Below are 20,265 nucleotides of genomic sequence, written 5' to 3'. Positions count from 1 at the left end.
CTTTCAGTACATTTACTAGTCAATAAAGAGGCTAAGGAAGTATTTCTGCCATTTTGAATCTAAGTCAAAATAACTTGCGACAAAAGAGACAGATACCTCTGTCTTGCTGTAAACCACGCTTCCATTTCCGAAGCTCCAGCCTGAAAGTCAATAAACCTAATTATAAGCATGTTTCCTATTTTAAGTAACATTTTATTTATTCTTGGAAAATGTCAAAAATTTATACAACGTAATTTTGTTCATATCTACCTGCCTACTGCCAGCTCTCTGCTGTACCCTCAACATGTTTCCTTTCCAAATTCATATCCTTCTTTTAAATAATATATATGATTAATAACCTACTGAATTCAATTAGTATATAAGCCCATATGTACATGGTTATGCTACTAATACACTGGGATGCTGTGGGACAATGCTCTTGTACCCTGTAAAGATTTGTCAGTTGTATTGGTTTAATAAAATGCTGATTGGCCAGTATCCAGGCAGGAAGTATAGGCTGGGTGACCAGAACAGGGGAATTCTGGGAAGAGGAAAGGCTCAGTCTGCAGTTGTAATCCAGACACAAAGGAAGCAAGATGAGACTGCCTCACTGATAAAAGGTACCAAGCCACATGGCTAACACAGACAAGAATTATGGGTTACTGTACAATATAAGAGTTAATAAGGAAGCCTGAGATAAATGACCAACCAGTTTATAATTAATGTTGGCCTCTGTGTATTTCTTTGAGACTGAACTGCTGCAGGACCAAGTGGGACAGAAACCTCTGTCAACACTGGGACATGAGTAATCTAACAGGAGGCACATCTGAAAGAAAAATGATTTTCCCTCTCTCAGCAATAATCAACTAATAATAGTTCTTCAAAGGCCCAGTAGCCTCTTCCCCAACCATTCTGGAATTTTGACTAGCTTTATTTTGTGCAGGTTGTGAGCAGGTAAACACAGTTGTGGTAAGTTCATATGTTCAGTGAACATGCTACAACCAGAAGATAGCATATCATTACCCTCTTCCACAGCCTCTGGCTTTCATTGTTTGTGTCTTTTTCACAATATTCCCTAAGCCTTGACGGTAGCGGTATAAATGAGCCACCAAAGGTAAGCACTCAGAGTCACTTCTTTGCAGCACTTTAACCAGTTATGAGTCTGTATTATGAGTCTACCCATTGTAAATACCTCCTCCTGCCAAATTTGAGAACAACACAAATCTATGGACACAAATTGAAAGAGAAAAGACATCAATGATCTTAGAGAGTGCTGGAACCCACAACCTACAATATTGGCATGCCAGGCGAAAATGTTTAGAGGACAGTGTGACTACATGACCATTTGGAAAAACAGCAAAAGTAGATTCTCCGTAGGGTCCATGACCTCCACAGATACAGATTTTTATCCAGGTTTATAGTACTAAGCCTTAAATCCTATGGAGCAAGCGTCAGATTCACTCAAAAAGTCGTTGTTTACCTCTGTAATCAACACGCCACTATTGCACAAGTGGGTTCATCTTGCCCAGCATGTCCATAATATAACATACAAGGTCCAAAGCTAGGTACGGTCATTGGTGTGCTTTGACACCAGCAGGTTACACAGCATCTTCCAGCAATATGGAAGCTAGCCAGCAGGTAGAGAGTTTCCTGGTTGGTTCAAGATTCATTTCTCTATGTCCTGCAGTTTTGGTGTCTTCAACAATAGAATCTTACCAATTAATTACAGTGGGTAACCAAGAGCAATGGAAATAATCTTTCCATTGAAATATTAATTTTAATAACTCGTGTCCACTCATATAAGGTTCAAATTTCCTTTTCATCATTATATTTTGAAATTATCTTACAAACTGGTAGATTTCCATAAGACATCTTTATTGACAAGAAGTTTGCAAAATCTAAAAAACAATAATTATGTAATCAAATAAGTGAGAAATATCAGACTTGACAATATGTTGTGTGGGTTAATCATTGTCTCTTGTCTGTCTACACCAAGAATTCTGAACATCCAGGAAGATGTCTCAAATAAAAATAAGAGCTGGATCACACAAATTTTTGTGAATTAGAATTTGAAGAACTATTGAATACTTAGGGAACATTTGAAATTCTCATAAAAGATAGTGATACCCAGTTGAACCTGAACATCACAGATACTCTCTGGCCTTAAGCAAATAGGTTTCAGCAGTATGGGAAGCAAACAGATTTACATCTTTCCAAAGTCCTAAACAATGACAAGGTTAAGTTATCAACCAATCAATCAATCAATCAATAAACTAACATCATTTACAAAGGAAAGAAGAACAATAAAACTATCAGCAATTTTCAGATATCTCCAAACTGAATGTTTTATCCACTAGCTACTGTTTCATGATGCTTCTAAATAAGTCCTCCCAGTGTCCTTTGCAACCTTGGCCATTCATATGACTCAACAGAATCCATACCCACCAGGCCTATCTATTTTACAGAGCAGTACTTTGGGTAGACAATTTGTTCAAGAATTTCACCTTGCAAATAGGTTAACTGGCAGAGAATAGCAGCACAGGAGAATATAAAACTGTCAAACAGAATCATATTAAATTGATGAGTTCCCAGAACACAAAGCCCATAAGTACTGTTCACTATTTCCCAGTCATATTTAAGAAAATTTGAAGAATAAAAACCTAAAAACAAATCTGGTTTCTCCAAGTATATAGCCATGAAATAATAGACAAGAGAAAGAATTCTACAAAAAAAAAATAACATTTTCTGACATTACCAGTGTAGGAAAATACCAGTTCTCAAGTTAATTTGACAAGAGAGTACAAAATATCTGAGATAAAGTGATCTTCTTGGTTATTTAAGAGCCATAAATTATATTTTCTTTGTTCTTGGCACCAGGCTAATTTGGCCAGCATTTCATTTAATTAATGTTCGAAGAAACTATGAGCTGTTTAGTATTGTTAGCTACACTTTAGAAACAATGAAAATGAAGCATCAAAAAGCAAAGAAGCTTACAAAAGACTATAGCATTAGTAAGCAGGAGAGCAAAATTTCAATCAAGGTACACTGGTCCCAGATTCAGTGTGGTGTAGAAGGTTATCTACGCCTTCTTACAAGAGCCCAAGTTAGGACATTTTCTTATCTTCTCTTTCTTTCATCAAAAATTATGTTTCTGGTATTCTGTTTTCTTAGCCAACACAATAAATGTATGTTCTCACACCAAAATATCAATATGTAGAAGGATAACACATGCTATTTAGGCGAGAAAATATTCCCGCAGGTTCACATATGTGAACCCTTGGTTCTCCATTGGTGGTACTGCTTGGGAAGACTCCGGAACCTTTAGGAGGAAGTACATCACTGAGGACAAGCTCTCTGAGGTTTTGTGACCTGGCTCCATTTCCTCTTAAAATTCTTTCTGCTTTCTTTGGTGCAGAATAAAACACAGACAGCCAACTTCCAGGCTGCCAGACTGGCCTCATGTTCTCTCTACCATGCCTCTTCCATAACATTGGACAATGTCCTTTCTGGAACTATAATTCAATATAAGACGTTTCTCCTCAAAGTTGCCAGTTTTTTTTTTCTGTCAGAGCAACATAAAAGCAACTAATTCAATGCAATTCTTTTTAATCACAGAATAGTAATGTGTAATTCAAGGCAGTAACACATGGGAATTCTGCTCACTGATGTCCATGGTGACAACCTACAGTGTAGAATATCTATTTCTTTTGAAGCATCTAGTGCAGTGTTTGCTTTAGAACTCAATGCTAGTGTAAATCTCTTGAATTGTAAAAATACAGAAAGACCATTCTACAACCCTGCCTACTCAAAAAAGTTGGTTGTCCACCAGGGCTCTTATAGCTATTTTGGCCTCAAACTAGTAAAAGTCCCCTAAAAATGGGTCATGTTGGCTAAGAAAGCCCTTTTTATTTTCAGAGGAGAAACTCATACCTGTTACATGGGTGATTTACAATAGGCACTCCATTCCAGCCATTCATGGGTAAGAATCTACCTTTCTGACTGTGTTCCAGAAAGGTCAGTTTTGATAAGGTGATAACCTACATGGGGAAAGAGCTTCTTCTTGGGCTATTCATTACCTAAGTATACCACGCTGTAGGCCTGGAGCAATATGGAAGTCTGGCTTGCAAGGAGGACCTACAAGTTGGGAGTTAAAGCTTGTTGAAAGAAAACTGGCAACAAAACTGAGAAATGACTTTGTAGTTTCACAGATTTATGTAGGGGTATTTCTACCCAAAAAAAAAAAAAAAAAAATCTCTAGCTAGGCAGATTGTGTTTGCCAAGAAAGTACAACATGATTTCCTGTTCCACATGTTCTTGCAATGTGACCTTATCAGTTTTCTTGAAAGGTACTCTTCCTCCCCAAGTCTGGACAAGCCTCAGATTGTGAGGCAAGTAACTCTGTGTTCTCTTCTTTAAGATTTAGTTTAAGTGTGTGTGTGTGTGTGTGTGTGTGTGTGTGTGTGTGTGTGTGTACAAGTGCCTGTGAAGGCCAAAATAAAACATCTCATACCCTGGAGCTAGAGTTACAGTCAAACATGCATGCTGAGAACCAAACTGGGGTCCTCTGGAAGAGCAGCAAGCTTTCGTAACCACCAGAGCCTCTCTCCATCTGTAACACTGTGATTTTTAAGCCTAGGTCGCACAGAAGATCAAACTGAAACTGCTCCTCCTAGGGTAGCTGAACTTAGCAGCAGCCTATGAGCAAGCCAGAAAGGCATGTGGACGCAGCATATGTAGGTTCTCCAGCTACCAGCCCTCAGCTGAGACCCCAGCTGATAGCCTGTACCAATCATTATCTCCTAGGTAAATAAAGAAGTCTTCAAGATGGCTCCATCACCAGCTACATTGACTCCATTCATAAGACATCTCAAGAAAAAATCCATCTAGATGAATGAACCTCATCAGCCCTCAGAACATGAAAGATAACACATTTTTCTTCTTATTTTTGGTCATATATCTGAGGACAATTTGTTATACAGCCTCAGTAACTGTAACACCCAACACTCAGGCTGGACCCAAGCTCAGGAGTCATTTGTTACAGAGGCAGGTTGGGGTTTCTGAACAAAGAGCTACAGCTATGCAGAGCCTAGGTGGGTTGGGTTGAATGAATCACCACCGTCAAGCAACTGCCTTCTCTGTTCTGTAAATTCGGAATCTATAACCCTCCCCTGAGAGCATGCTGAGCCTGCCCGGAGAAAAGCCACCTCATAGCCGATTAGAATGTGAGTGGATAACGAGCCATTTGAATTATCTGCTCTAGTTCAAACACATGCTGTTGCCAATATGCTGTGGCAGCCAGCTAACATCTGAGCATCTTTAATTTAAATTGCATATACTTAACTTGAAATGGCATCTATACTCTGAAACTAAGAATTTACTGTACCATCACCAGATCATGGGAGAAATCATCTTTTCAGGAATTTCTTAAATTTGCCTTTTTACTGCACTCTAATGTGGGAGCGGTTGAATGCCTGATGCCTCCCAAGTCAAATGTTTGAGAGTGTGAGATATAACTCCTTTTCCAATCAGTTTGTTAATACACATGCTGCTTCCTGCGTATGTGAAGGGAATGATTCGCAGCAGCTTGGGTCTCAATTCCCTTAAAAACACCACATTTGTATCAGTGACCTTAACAATAGACACATTCGTGAAGCCAGCACTTAACTTATCTGACTCTACAAAAGACAAACATTTGAAGCATTTAAAAAAAAATTAAGAAAAAAATCTCAAAGCCAAAAGAAAATAAGCTTGCGATAAAAATTTGAAACAGCACTCAAAATAAAAATACAATTTTTGAAAAAAGGCATTTGTAGATTTCAAATCTAGTCTCAGGGTGAAAATCTGTAATTCCTCTAATACCGTCACAGAGGAGGCTAAGGTCACTAGCCCAGGACAACTTGGGCTACGGAACAAGCTTAAGTGGAGGGCTTGCCTCAGAAGAACAAGAGAAAAGGCAAATATACCAAAAAAAAAAAAGTATTATCTATTCAGATTGCATTAACTAGTTAAAAACAGTGGGAAATAGCTATATAAAATAATTCATTTCAGAATTTCTCTTACTCTTCCTTCCTGTATTTGACTTTACAACCATCAAGCATTCCCTTTCCTCATCCCCAAAATACCCTTTCCATTGGGATTTTGCAGTTCAGCTCCCTCGTGTTTTCTTACCTTCTAGGAAACAATGTCTAGGGCTCAGATCACCTGATTCCATGCTCAGGTAGCTCTCCCTAGCTCATGACTTTATGGGCTAACTTGTCTACCTTCTGGTTTGCAGAGATAATAATGACGACTGCACACAAAGACACAGTGATGAGTTAATTAAATGACTAGACACAAAGTAAGTGCTTGGTAATAATGAAGTAATAGTTCACTTACCCTTTCTCAGTTTTATTGAGATAACTCTCTCTCTCTCTTTCTCTCTCTCTCTCTCTCTCTCTCTCTCTCTCTCTCTCTCTATATATATATATATATATATATATATATATATATATATATATATATATATATATATATATATATCTGAGCAAGACCTTCAACTTTCAATCTTCAGCTTTCAAAGAGCTGAGCTTACAAGCACACACCGCCATACCCCACTAACACTTACACTTCAGAGTTCTAATGCTTTTTGTTGTTTTTTCTGAAACCTTGTCCTGAAAGATTAGGTTTCTACAGAGTTTCTAACTCCTGCCCCTTCTCTCTCTAACCTGCCTTATTACCTTCGGCAGCATCAGTTTCTCCCAATTGTCAATAACTCCTTGATCCTAATCTTTCTCAAGATGTTTATTTCTATATACGGATCATGCTATTCTAACGGAACTAAGCCACAACTATTTATGCATCCAATCCTAGATATTATAAATTATAACCTGAAAACATAGTTTATAAATAGGTCTGTTTACGTGCTATGAATCTGGAGGTTCTGGAACCCAAAGGCAATATAATTGCAAATGTAGAAAAATGAGGTCTGACTGCCAGGTGGCTTTGGTCGACTTATCCTAATCCAGTCTACCCCTTTCTCCACTCAGCACTCTGCCCCCCACAAGGTCCACGTGGATTACATTAAAGATTCACAAGTTTCCTGTCCTCTGGCTTGGCTTGACTATTGGGGATGATTGGGAGAACATGGAAAAGAAAGAAGGCGGCCATTGGAATTACTTCTTGGCTCCTCCCCATGATGTCTGCCTCTGTGTGATAACTTTATTTCTCAACTAAGTAGCATACCTTCTCTTACAGTTATACTTCCCACACAACAATTCAAGACTTTGGGGAAAGTTCTTTCAGGGCACTGCACTTGAACCTGGTTCCCTTGCTAAAGCTTTCTCATATGATCCCAATTTCAGTAAGTCTGTCTTCTGTTAGAACTCTGACTGAAATACCTTCCTAGTTAGTATATTTCCTCTCCTTTGAAAAATTGACTGAAGATATTAAAACAAGAATTAAAAAAGTGCTGTAAAAAATAAAAAATCCATAATCCTATCATGCTATTAGAATTTGTTTGCCATATTCCTTAGTTATTTTGCTATTGCTATGACAAAGGCAACTTACTGAAGAAAGCATTTAATGGGGGCTTACAGTTTCAGAGGGTGAGTCTATAGTCATCATGGCTGGAAGCATAGTGCTGGAGCAGTAGCAGAGACCGTACATCCTGATCTGCAAGCAAGAGGCAGGGAGAGAGAGAGAACTGAGGATGGACTTTGGTTTTCAAACCTCAAAGCCCACCCCCAGTGACATACTTCTGCCAACAAGGCCACACCTCCTAATCCTTCCTAAATAGTTTTATCAACATAGGACCAAGCATCCAAATAAGCACATGGACGCCATTTTCATTTAAACCACCACATAGTATTTATGATGCATGCTTAGTTCAGTTATAATTAAAATAATTTATAGCATTTATCTATTTTTCATTTATTATTATAAAATAAGCATTTTCAGTTTTGCTGCATAATCTTTATAAACATTACCTTGAGAAACTTCATCATATTCTTCTGGAGAGCTGCTGCAAGTTTCTTGATTTTTCTCATATTAGTGAACATCTGGCATACTTTTTTTCAAATGACCTTCTCATGCACACATTCACACATACCATTACACATATGTTGATTTCTTTTCCATTCCTCTACTAGTTTGTGAAAAGGCATTTTTTTAATAAATTCAGACATGTTCTGTAAAATGAAATTGTCATTTCTGGAATATAACTATTCACCTACACGATCACAAACATTATCATCCTATAGTTGTCAATCATCCATGGCCGTGTTTTCCTAACAGATAATATCAATGATTGTCAACCATGGCTGTATGTAAAATTGCTGATAGAAGCCTACAAAGGATCCTTATAAAATCAAAAGTGGATGAGGATTGCGACATAGTTCTTTCAAGTGCCATTAAAACCCAAATGAGGGAGCAAGCATTTCGGGCCAAAGGATGAGCATTTAGATTACACAAGTAGACAGTACCTCAAAGCTAACACCGTCTATCCTGTCGGACCTCTAGGTCAACACCAGCAAGCTTATAATTATGCTGGTCATTCAGCTGTTTATAACACTGTCTTTTGCTTTCTTCTCGGGATAACCATTGGAGGCCTCACAGAGAAACTATATTATGAAAAGAAAAAAGAAACCACATTTCACAGCGTAAGATGTGGCAGCTGTAAACAGGATTTAGACATGCAGAAGTCAGATCAGCTCCTTCATAAGGTACCTACTTCAGAACACATCTGGAAGCTAGACTCTGGGGGCTGCCATCCAGTTGAACTTAAAGGAGCTTTCTGAAGAAGAGACTCCTCGGTGCAATATTTTCCATCTTCCTTGGCTGTCGGAATATCAACAAAATACAAGGAATAACAGTCTCCTCAGAATAGAACTTGGAAACGGAGGCCCCCAAATAAGCTATGAGGCAAGAGCTCCATCCCATTACTCCTGGATCACAGATCAATATTCTTAACAAGGGCCCAGAAAGTGGGAAAGCAGAGAATATTTGGAGCCTCTTCTGGTTCTGCTTTCTCCGTCTTTCCTGCTCCTGTCTCCTTATTCCTGTCTCTAGGTATCCAATGTCCCTTACAGACACTGGCAGCTTCCCATCATTCTCACCTAACCTGTGTTTATTTCCTAAAGTTAATGTCATCATTATTTTTTAAAAAATCCCACTTGCAATTAAAGGAGGAGGATGCATCATGTCTCTGTTGGCAACTTGAACAACAGTTCTTCCTCCCTGACAGCAGCATCCCAGGTTGGGGATAACGGTGACTGTCCTGAAACAGTTCCTTCTTTTCTGCACTCTGTTCCCTGGCCTTTCGCATACTGGCCTAATTTCAGCAGCCGGAGGGGTGGGTAGTGGTCTGTTCAGAGGAAATCCCTACTTAGTTTTCTGTCTTTGACACGGTCTCAGAACGTGAAACCATAGCTATAAAAAAGAGGCAGACAGTGCAAAAAGTCACAAAGGCTTTCCAAGCTTCCAAATCATTTCCGACCGTAAGAGTTCTTGGCCTGAAACAGCAGTTAGGTGGTCTTGCACTTAAGGGGTCTTGCTTTTAGTACTTTTTAATTATTTTGCTTTGAGACAGGATCTTGCAGTATAGCTCAGACAGATCAGAAAGAGTTTACTGTCTCAAATTCCTGAGTGAAGTAGTTATAGGTGTGGGTCACTACTTTTACCTTAGATTTTTGTATATTGTTGTTTATTATTATTATAGCTGAGTGCACTCTGGCTAACAGAGCTTGCAGGTAACACATGCAATTTGCTGTGAGTCTCAATGCTACCACAGAGGCCTTCAACTCCTTTCTCTCAGCTCTGTCAACTCAAGCCCTGCCTCGCTACACCTTTCTGCCACCAAAGGTGTCTCACATGCTGGTCATACCATTGCACTGTGAGCTGTACCCACAGCCCTCTGGGGAGCTTTTTAAAGACAGAACAGTTGTCATCACAGGGAATCATATCAATGTGATATCCCTTTATCTTTTAATGATGCAGAGACTTGTTTCTCTGCTCTAACCAAGGCCTATGTGAGAGTTCTATGGATATGATTGTCACTGTGACTGCCATCATTATTTTCATAAGGCAAGTACTTCATTCTTTTTTTTTTTTTTTTTTTTTGGATTTTCAAGATAGGGTTTCTCTGTAGCTTTTTGGTTCCTGTCCTGGAACTAGCTCTTATAGACCAGGCTAGCCTCGAACTCACAGAGATCCGCCTGTCTCTGACTCCCGAGTGCTGGGATTAAAGGCATGCTGCGCCACCACCGCCCAGCAAGTACTTCACTCTTTACTGACTCAAAGTTCCAGAGAGCCCCAAATGCTCCATTTCCTTCCATTAGGATATCAAATATTTGCAGTATCTAAACAATTGACTCTGTTTTGTTTTGTTTGTTTGTTTGTTTTTGAATCAGATGTTTTCCAGACTGAACCCAGAACTCCCTATGTAGATTTATCTGACCTCATCTGAACCTCCTACCTCTCCCTACTAAGTGCTGGTTACATAGATGTTTATCACCATACTTGGATTATTGTTGCTGGGGATAAAAAGAAGGATTTGGTGCACGCCATGCAAACACTCACCTAAGCAAACATTGAGCTACATCCTCAGATAAGTTTTAGTGATGGCTTCCTGTTGTTTTGAGACACAGTCTCAGGCTGGCCTAGGACTCCAGGTCTTCTTATCTCAGCCTCCTATGTGTTGAGATTACAAGCGTGCACTGCCGTTCTCAGCTCTGTTGAATACTTAAGCAACGGAAGTAAAAAAATGTCTTTTCCTCATTAGATGTGTTCATTCACGAAAGGCGTCTGAAAAGATGGTGTTCTTACGACAGGGGGTTAACCTTCTGCAAACAGAGCTTCAGGACGCTAAGAAACAGCTTCTCAAGTCATCTCTCAAAACAGATTTGTACCTTGTATCTAGGAAGGCCTATTGGATATTGGTTCTCTTATAATACAACTACCTGATTCCCCTTAATACATGTTGTGAGATGGGGACTACTTTATGCCACTAATCACAGAGGCAAGTATGCCTTTCTTATATCACCTCTTGGAAGAGAAGATTTTTGAAAGTAAAAAACTTATCTTTCTAATATGTTTCACACCACTGATAGTCATTCAGAATGCTTTTGCTTTTTGTTTGAATTGGATGGGCATCCCTTCTCCTCCATTCAAGTTCATATACGCTGTGGCAGGATGCCTGAAGAGAGCCCACCCTCCAGAAAAAGGAGAGAGGGCTTTCTAAATATTCACAATTCCTGAGTCTGTTATTAAGGTCAGATTTCACTCGTTTAAAGAAACTTAACTACAGATACAACTGTTCAAGGGCTCCAGTTTCACAGCTCCATTCCAAAAACAGTAGTTGAGAGTTGGTTTCAGATTTAGATTCCTTTGCTAATCTGCAATTTTGGAGTTAGGACAGAGTTGTGTGACCTTTGCACATGAAGCCAGCTGTCCCCTCTCCACATTTCCTCCTTAAGCACACCCTCCAGACTGCAACTCCACTAAGTGCAGTTTCCTGTGCTCTGTTCAAGCGACTCAGCCTCTCCACCAGGTACCCTCCTCCTACTGACTTGCCCTCTCTACCGCAGGCCATTTCTTGCCCCTGGAATTACTGAGTCCAAGTCCTTGCCTCTAACAAAGGGACCAAGGCATTCTCGCTGTTCTCATAAAGCTCCAGCTATAACAGCACTGTGTCTTCCCAGAGGAATTCCATCCTCTTGAACCCCTGGCTCGAGCTCTTGTGATTTCTCAATTCATCACTGCATGAATCTCCTCAGTCCTTAGGGACAAAGGATAAACAACGCTGTGTCACAGTGAAAACTGCGCAAAACTTCAGTAAAACCTGGGGTCCCAGACTTCTGTGTTTTCTGTCACTCCTAAGCGGCTGTTAATTTGGCAACTACATATCATTGACCTTCCTAAATGTAAAGAAGAAAAAATCCAGTCTACACCATGTGTGAGGTACATTTGCAACTAGCTTCTCAAGTCTGTTCTTTGCTATTCATACAACGTGATTATGCCTTAGGGCATTAATGTTATGAGCATCCCCACATGACCATGAGCAAGATGTAGGCTGAATATGTATGTCTGAGCCCTACTGTGTGTAACCGAAACAAATACATCTTAGAAGGTACCCAATAAACACCTTCTTCTACACATTCCATACTAAAATTGAGGAAACACGTCAGTTAAATTACTCTTGAAGTTTGCATTTATTTAGTTATTATTTGTTATGTACTTATTTATTCAAAAGATTGAGGGAGGCATACTGTGCACTTGGAGATCAGAGGACAGCTCAAGGGAGTTGTCTTCTCCTGCCACCATGTCTGTACTGAGAATTGAAACTGGGTCTTTTAGCTTGGTGGAAGGCATCTTATCTACTAAGCACCTGAGCAGTCCAAACTGGCTAATATTGAGAATCTATTATATATCTCTAGTCAAACTGAAAGAGGATAAAGAAAAGGATGGAAATGCTTCTGACCTTAAGTGATCACAAATTATTCAAGGAAATAAAGCAAAATGAGAACAAACCTACAACACTCCAACTGTGCCTGGCATTGCCAGTACCAACAGGTAGCAAAGATCATGAGGTCTCAGGCTCCAGTTCCCTTATCCTTATCCCCTGATTTATCGGAAGTCTGTGGGAAAGCCAGTAGCACCCAGCTTGCTCCCTAGGCAGAACAGCTGACGCCTTTCTGAAAGCTGGTTGATACTGATGGTGGCCAATCCAAATGCCAGTGTTGATGGCTTTGGCGTTTGATAGAAATGTGTTTTTATAAAACAAACTTCAGACTTTCAAGTTTCCACAACACGTCAATAACGCAAATATGTATCTCCCCAGAAGAAGAAAATTGGATAGACACACAAACACATGCACACACATACACATGCACACACACACACACATATATATATATATATATATATATATATATATATATATATATATATATATATATAGAGAGAGAGAGAGAGAGAGAGAGGGAGGGAGAAATGAAAAAGAAAAGGACTATTTTTGCAGCACTCAGTGGACAAGGTAACTTGTGTTTATGATGGTTCTTGCTAGAATTTTGTCATTGTTTATTTTTTTTTTCAGAATACATAGACAGGACTTGACTTTCATACAAGAAACCTCTAACTCTAGTTATCTGTGAGCGGAAAAATCCCTTGCTTGCTCCTCCTAATCCTTCTTTCGTTTTGAACATAATAAACAAAATTAAATGAAGTTATATATAAACAACAAAAAGGGTTCCTGCTGTGACAGATGGACCCATCCATCCATCTCAGTAGATATTATCTCATGAATGATTCACTGTCTTTGCTTTAACCTAGAGCCTTTTGCATTTTGCACATTGAAGTAAATAACCATTAGTAAGCTTTATGCCTGTGCTGTGTAAGTTACCGTGAGCCGTGAGTCTACTATAACCTAGCAAGTAGTAGTGACATCTGGGGGGGTGGAAAAGAAGCAACACAAGTTGTTTTTTTTTTGTTTGTTTGTTTGTTATGATTTTCGAGACGGGGTTTCTCTGTAGCTTTTGGTTCCCTTCCTGGAACTAGCTCTTGTAGACCAGGCTAGCCTTGAACTCACAGAGATCCACCTGCCTCTGCCTCCAGAGTGCTGGGATTAAAGGCGTGCACCACCACCGCCCGGCTAGCACAAGTGGTTCTTATGCTGGATTTTCCATCTGGGTAAAAGTTAGAGGTAATCAAATGAGAGTTTATCCAACTCCAAGCTGAGCTGGACTTTTTCCTTCCATGTTTAAAATTGGGCTGTGTGTCTTATTCAACATCTTAAAGAAATTAGAGGGCTTTTCCTATAGCCCTTAGTAAATATTTTAAATATTTAGCAGGAGAATTAGTTATAAAAATAACTGTTAAATAGCATCCCTAAGGAGAGAGCTAAGTTTTCAGATACAGCCTTCTGTACTCTTAGAAAAATTCATCGCAACTGAACAATCCTATCTGTCTGGTATTGGGACAAAACCCACCCAAGACTTCCACACATCTGTGCCTTTATTCGGCAATGGAATATGAAGTAATTGGTTCTGAACAATCCCTGGCCACTTTCCAGCCACCTAAAGTAAACTTTTTTCAATGCAGATTCTTTCTCCCCCCCACTACTGCTTTGTGAGGCAAGGTATTAAATTCCAGGCATAGCATAGTGATGAGGTCACACAGACAGACCTACGTAGGACTGTCTAGGACAGCTACAGCTACCACCTACTCTTGGCACACTGTAGAGCTAAGGTGGGAAGTCTTGGACCCCCCTTCTCTGTTTTTCCTGTCTTCCCCTGCGGTTAAGTTATCAAGTGGGCCCAGAAACTGCTGAGAATGACAACCTTGACCCCGCCCTCCCTCCTAAATTCCATTTCCTGCAGGGCTGCTAAGCCAGTCCTGGCTGATCGTTAACTGCCTGGGGCTGCAGTGAGTGGCTGCTGATTGTTCACGCCTCAGACCTCAAAGGCGAGCTTGCCTCCAGGGTCTCCCTTCGCTGCTGGGAATGAGGAACATACTGGAAGAAGACATTTTTTCCTGATCTCCCCAGAAAAATTGCACATAGTAAATTAATCTGCCCGTTTCTGCTAGGACTACACACAGTAATGTTGCATATATTAGTATCTTGAGTTAACGCTGTGAACTGTGAAGGAAATGCAACCCAAGCAGTAAGAGTCCCCTTAGACCTGTGAGGACAAAATACCTACAATTGTTTTGTCGAAAAGGTCCGCAACTGTGCTAGACAATAAATTCCTGAGGACCCAGGAAAGCTGTGTAGAAACATAAAGAAGTAAGCAAGAGAGTTACCCCAGAGCAAGTGAATAAAGAGTTGAAAATGCACAACACCCGGAGAAGAAAACACAAACATTTTAAAGTGGGTTGACTTTTGCCCCAGTTCTGAACCACGTTGATAAATAAAATAAAGAGGCTAATTAGCATGGCTTGAGCTCCGGCAGCACACCGCCCTATGAGTCACTTTATGGTGTTTTTAACAAGCAAGGTCATTAATCCAAGATAGCACAAACCAAATAAATAATTTAGACAGCAGCCAACTGCACGTGTTTCCGGGTTCCTTTGCCTGACCTTTGAAAGACACAGCCCTTCACGTGACTGCTGGCCGGTGAGAGTGAGGTCAGAGCCAAGGCCAAGGTTGAGCAAGGAAGAAGAGAGCTGCCAGGAGTACCACCTTCTCTTCGGTCCTCGTTTTGTTCCCTTGGCTTCACCACAGGCAGCAGAAGCAGAAGGGACGCTTACTGATGGGGAAGAGGAGCCCTTTCACCCATGTAATCAGTCTGTAAAATTTTTCCCATACAGGGCAGAGCATAGTCATCTTAGCTAAAGACTAAGACATAAACAAGTGGCTTTGTCTCCCTGCATGGCAGCTAAATCACACTCTGGAATTAGGATAATGTCCAAATCTCATAGTCATGCATAAGAAAATCTGGGCCTCAGTTTTCTCCTCTGTAAAATGGATACAGTAATATGGGGTTGAAACTTGGGAGCCAGAAAATAAGCTCAGCAGTTAAAAGTTGCCCTTGTAGTGGACCAGAGTTCAATTCCTAGCCTCCACGTGGGGACTCCCAGTGATCTATGACTCCGCCTCCACGTGGGGACTCCTAGTGATCTATGACTCCGCCTCCACATGGGGACTCCCAGTGATCTATGACTCCGCCTCCACGTGGGGACTCCCAGTGATCTATGACTCCGCCTCCACGTGGGGACTCCCAGTGATCTATGACTCCGCCTCCACGTGGGGACTCCCAGTGATCTATGACTCCGCCTCCACATGGGGACTCCCAGTGATCTATGACTCCAGTCCCAGGGGATCCAAAGGCCTCTTCTGACCTTTCCAGACACCAGGTATGCACATGGCACACTTGCATACGTGCAGGCAAAATACCCACACACATAAAACAATAAGTTTGATAAATCTTAAAAAAAAAATAAACAAGGAAGATAAGCATGCCGTTCTCATACACTTAAATGGGCCTGGCTTGACATAGTTTGTGTTCAACCAACACTGGTTATTTCTATTACTACCACCACAAAAACAATTACCATCATGAAAACATGTTCCCTGACTGTCCGGCTCATTTTTTTAAGAAGTGGTTAAAAAAAAATGAAGTGACTAATGTCTTCGTTTTGAGAATTACAGACACCTGAGTCGACACTGTTAGGGCAAAGACAAGCAGATGGTTGCAACGGCCAACAAAGCAGACTAAGCACGTGATCCCTGGGTTGAACAGGGGCCAGACCCCCACACCTAGCTTAAGCCTGGTTGAGAAACAGAGCTATCTGGACCTAATATCACCAATTCATCATCTACCAAGCGCAGCTGGTGCTAAAAACTGCTAAGTTACCAAAGTTCTTTGTTATTCAGAGAAATAGATGTTCATGAAATATCTCTATTATTTCTTATAACTGCAGAAGAATTTATAATGACTTCAAGATTTAAAAGGAAAACTGTGCAACTTCTAAATGTTCAGCCCAGAGTGTTAGCTGGACATGTTGGAACACTTGATTGAAAGAGATCTGGGGGCAATACATCTGACCACTTCTTTCATATTAAAACTTGACAAGAAATGATCAGGTTTGTAGCTAATCCATAGATTTAAAGCAGAAACGAACCCAGCGTGGCATTGCCCAATTTCAACCTTGCTATTTTCTTAGCCCTTGGCAGATGCTAAGAGGCCTTGTGTCTCTTTCCCTATGTCATATGAAAGTATAATAATTCACGTTTATAATGCTGGCTCCTGTCTGTCTCTAGCATATGTCATACCCCATAAAAGTATCACAGGCTGAAGTGAAGGGACTGAGACAACAGAAATGGGTCATCTCCAACTCTAGCTGCCAGAAGCTCAAAACCAAGGTGCCACTAGGGCCTTTTGATTCTTGTTGCGTAAGTCTCCCTGCCTATAGTGGCCCAGGGCCTCCTTGGCTTGAGGATATATCACACAACCTTGTCATGCTCTCTGGAGATCTTCACACACTCTTCCCACTGTATGTGTCTTTGTATCCAACTTCCCGTTTCATAAGATAGATAGTAGATTAGAACGCCCCCTTACAGACTCATCTTAAGCTGGTTGCCTCTGTGAGGACCATCATATCAATGGGGGTCACATATTGAAGTAGCAGGAGTTAAGCCTTCAGTGTTGCTTTGGAAGACACCATTCAGCCTTTAACACAGCACAGTAGGTGAGCAATAGACATCTAACAGGCTAGCTAAGAAAAGTGACAAGCATTGTGGGGGGGTGTCACCAGGTATTTTGGGAGGCCCCACCTGGGATACCACATGTTGGAGAAACTTAGGGTCCCTTCTCTTAGGCCTTAGTTTTATTAATAAAGAATTTAAGGCAAGGACAAATCCAGAAGAAATCCCAAGAACAATTTTATTAGTGTTTAAAAAGAAAAAACAAAGGGCAGACAAGTTGTAAATCTCAGCAGTTGCTAGAAGAAGGTAAAGGTCATATCTTTTCCGTTAGACATGGAGGTCAGGGAGCAAACGCAGGGAAATAAGCAGCCACGTGACAATGGGCCAAAGGAGCTTCAGAGAAAGAGTGGCCTAGCCCAAAGTGTCAGGGAAAGCATGCATATGACAGAGATAAAATGAAGAAAAGAAAAGGTTATACTTTTCTCAGTAACTTAGGAAAGCCACATAGCTGTAGATCCATAAGCAGCTACACAAGGTGTAGGGGTTCTGGGGTAGATAAATACATCGTCTCATTAAAAGAAAGAGTTCTTCGTCCCATGGCAGTGTGGCATAGAGGTGAATTAGCCTTCCTGAGGGGTCACCCTTTGGCCAGGGGACTGACCAGACCAACTGCATTGAACTCCTGAGGGAGGAGTAAGGTATGCTTCTACCTCCATGTCTCACTAGGAGAGCATAGCTCTTAATAGACCTCCAATGTTATTCTAACTGTGGCAAGCAAGACAGTAAATGTGTTAATACACCCTTGTATTTAATGCCCACCTCCAAGGGAACGAATCCAAACTTGGAGAGTTCCAGATCTAGGAACAGGCAGGATTGAGACTTAGATCTAGAGCCCCAGCATTCTCAGCATCCATCATGCTGATAGGCAAGTTGGGGGGGGAACTTTCTAATTATCCTTTGGGGTTTTGATTCAAGAGTTAATGGTTAGTTTTTCTTTTGCGTTGTTTTGTTTTTAAGTAAATCATTATCTTTACATGGCAGGAGGTAAGACATATAAAAGTGCTGACTATAAAATTCAAGAGCAACTTGATTGTCAATGGCCATTAATCAATCTATAAACAATTTACAAACCTTCTGCTAACCAATTAACCTGTTGGAAAATGTCTAAGCAAGACAATTCCAGTTAGGATGGATATTTGGCAATCGTTAGGACATAGTGAACACAGCATTCGTGTTTAAAGGACCAGCTCCTGGCTCGCCTTTTAATTATTTTTGTAATATGCCTATTTTATATGTAATGAACTTCCCTAGAAATCAGCCCCCTGGGATTCTTAGGTAATTGGGAATCGGTCCTTTCTCGCTGATTCACAAAACAATCAGTCTCACTGATAATTAATGGAAAATCTAATAGGGGCGTGTGATTGTCGGCCAGCAGGTTACAAATAAACGATCAATAAAATTGCGGTGGGTTCAGTTTTGTGCTTGTTCTTGGTACTGTGGCAATACCGGAAGGGAGCAAATGACCATGGTGTGCCATAGCAAACCATCCCTTACCATTTCACCTATATATCAGAGCTTTCTCAAAGTTGTATTAGTATCTGTTTCCCAAGGCAGGTTGCAGACCAAGCCCTCTTTCATGCAAATGTGCCAAGGACAATGCAGAGATGTCATGACAGTTACACAGTGGCACGTAGCTATGAGAAATGTATGACAAGAACTACCAGTCCGCAGGTTCGCATCCTACATCAAAAGCTTAATATACTCAGGACCTGGCAACATGGGTATAACCCATACGCGTTTGCAGAGATCACCACCTGGAAGAAATGAACAACCCATAACTATTCCATGTTTTAGCCTCTCGTGCTGCCAATGTTTACATCCTCGGGGCATTTAAAACAAATCCATTCTTCAAATGCCCTAGTGGTATTATGCAGGAAGCAAAAGTGACTTCCCTGCCCTCTTTCACTTGCCTCCTCCCCTGCTGCCCTGATTGGCCACATCCCCCTGCAGCCATAATGCAATCTCCTTCCCTACTAAGAAACCTGCTGCTATTTCGAATGTAATTGCCCAGCACCCTGCAGAGAATGCATTCTCAAAAGCACCGGCAAGGCTTTCCATAGAGACTAGGCAGAGTTTACCTAAGGCTAATCTGGAGCCTGTTAAGGACCTGTTAAAATAATGAACTTTATTTCTTCAAATGAAAATAGAAACCCCTCAAATTAAGGTATCGACTTTCAGTTCCAATCTTCTCCTTTTCCAGCCTAGCTTATGCAACTGTGTGCTTCCCGAGACCTGAATGTGATCCATTGAGAATATTCCTAACACGTGTCTGCAGCTTTTAATCCACGCACAGCCTACAGTGCAGCCTCCAGACCCACTCCCAATATCGCTAATCTATCAGCACCCCACACCACCACCATACCTTTCCCACAATGAGCCAATATCAATGGCCCATGCCGAGGACTCTTTCACCTCCTGGGGCTTTGCTACAACTTCCTCTTCCTTATACAACTTCATGGATTTTATAGATCTACAGCACTGCTGAAACTTGATTAAAATTGACTAGTCCATAGAGAGGTGCCCGTTTGCTTTCAGGGGTGTGAAACACCTATGCTTACAGCTTAGATGCTGCAGTTCCATGAAGGTGCTCTGTATGTTTGTATTTTAAGAGATAAGGAAATGTATGTGCTGTTAGCTGCCATGGCAGTGGGGGAACTCGACGACATAAATGACTCCAGAAAGATGATCCAATTGGCCCTTTCACAGAGCAAAGCTGCCAAGGACCCGAAGGAGTGGGGGCGGTGTCAGCTTCAGGGAAACACAGTCTGCCCGCAAATCACTTTCTCTTATAACTGTACTTTAGAAATTGATTTTTATATTAAAATGGACAGATGGATAGAACATTCAATTAACATGCATCACCTTTATCTCCTTTGGTTCAAATTAACCCCTGTTTAAAAGCACTGGGCACCACAGAAAATGAATTTAACAAGTCATGTGAACATTCCCAATGTCTGATTAGAGTAAAAATCGGTGTGCTTTTTCTACTACAGGCATTGAACCAATTTTTAAAAGGCTTTCTTTCATTCACTCTTTCTTTGTTTATTTCTTTCCTTTTGATATTCTGAAGACCAAAGCAAACTCAAAATCCTCCATTCTCCAGTCAA

Source organism: Microtus pennsylvanicus, chromosome 9, assembly GCF_037038515.1.
Source record: "Microtus pennsylvanicus isolate mMicPen1 chromosome 9, mMicPen1.hap1, whole genome shotgun sequence".
NCBI classification, from domain to species: domain Eukaryota; kingdom Metazoa; phylum Chordata; class Mammalia; order Rodentia; family Cricetidae; genus Microtus; species Microtus pennsylvanicus.
The sequence above is the reverse complement of the archived record's forward strand: the minus strand, read 5'-3'. Positions refer to the sequence as shown.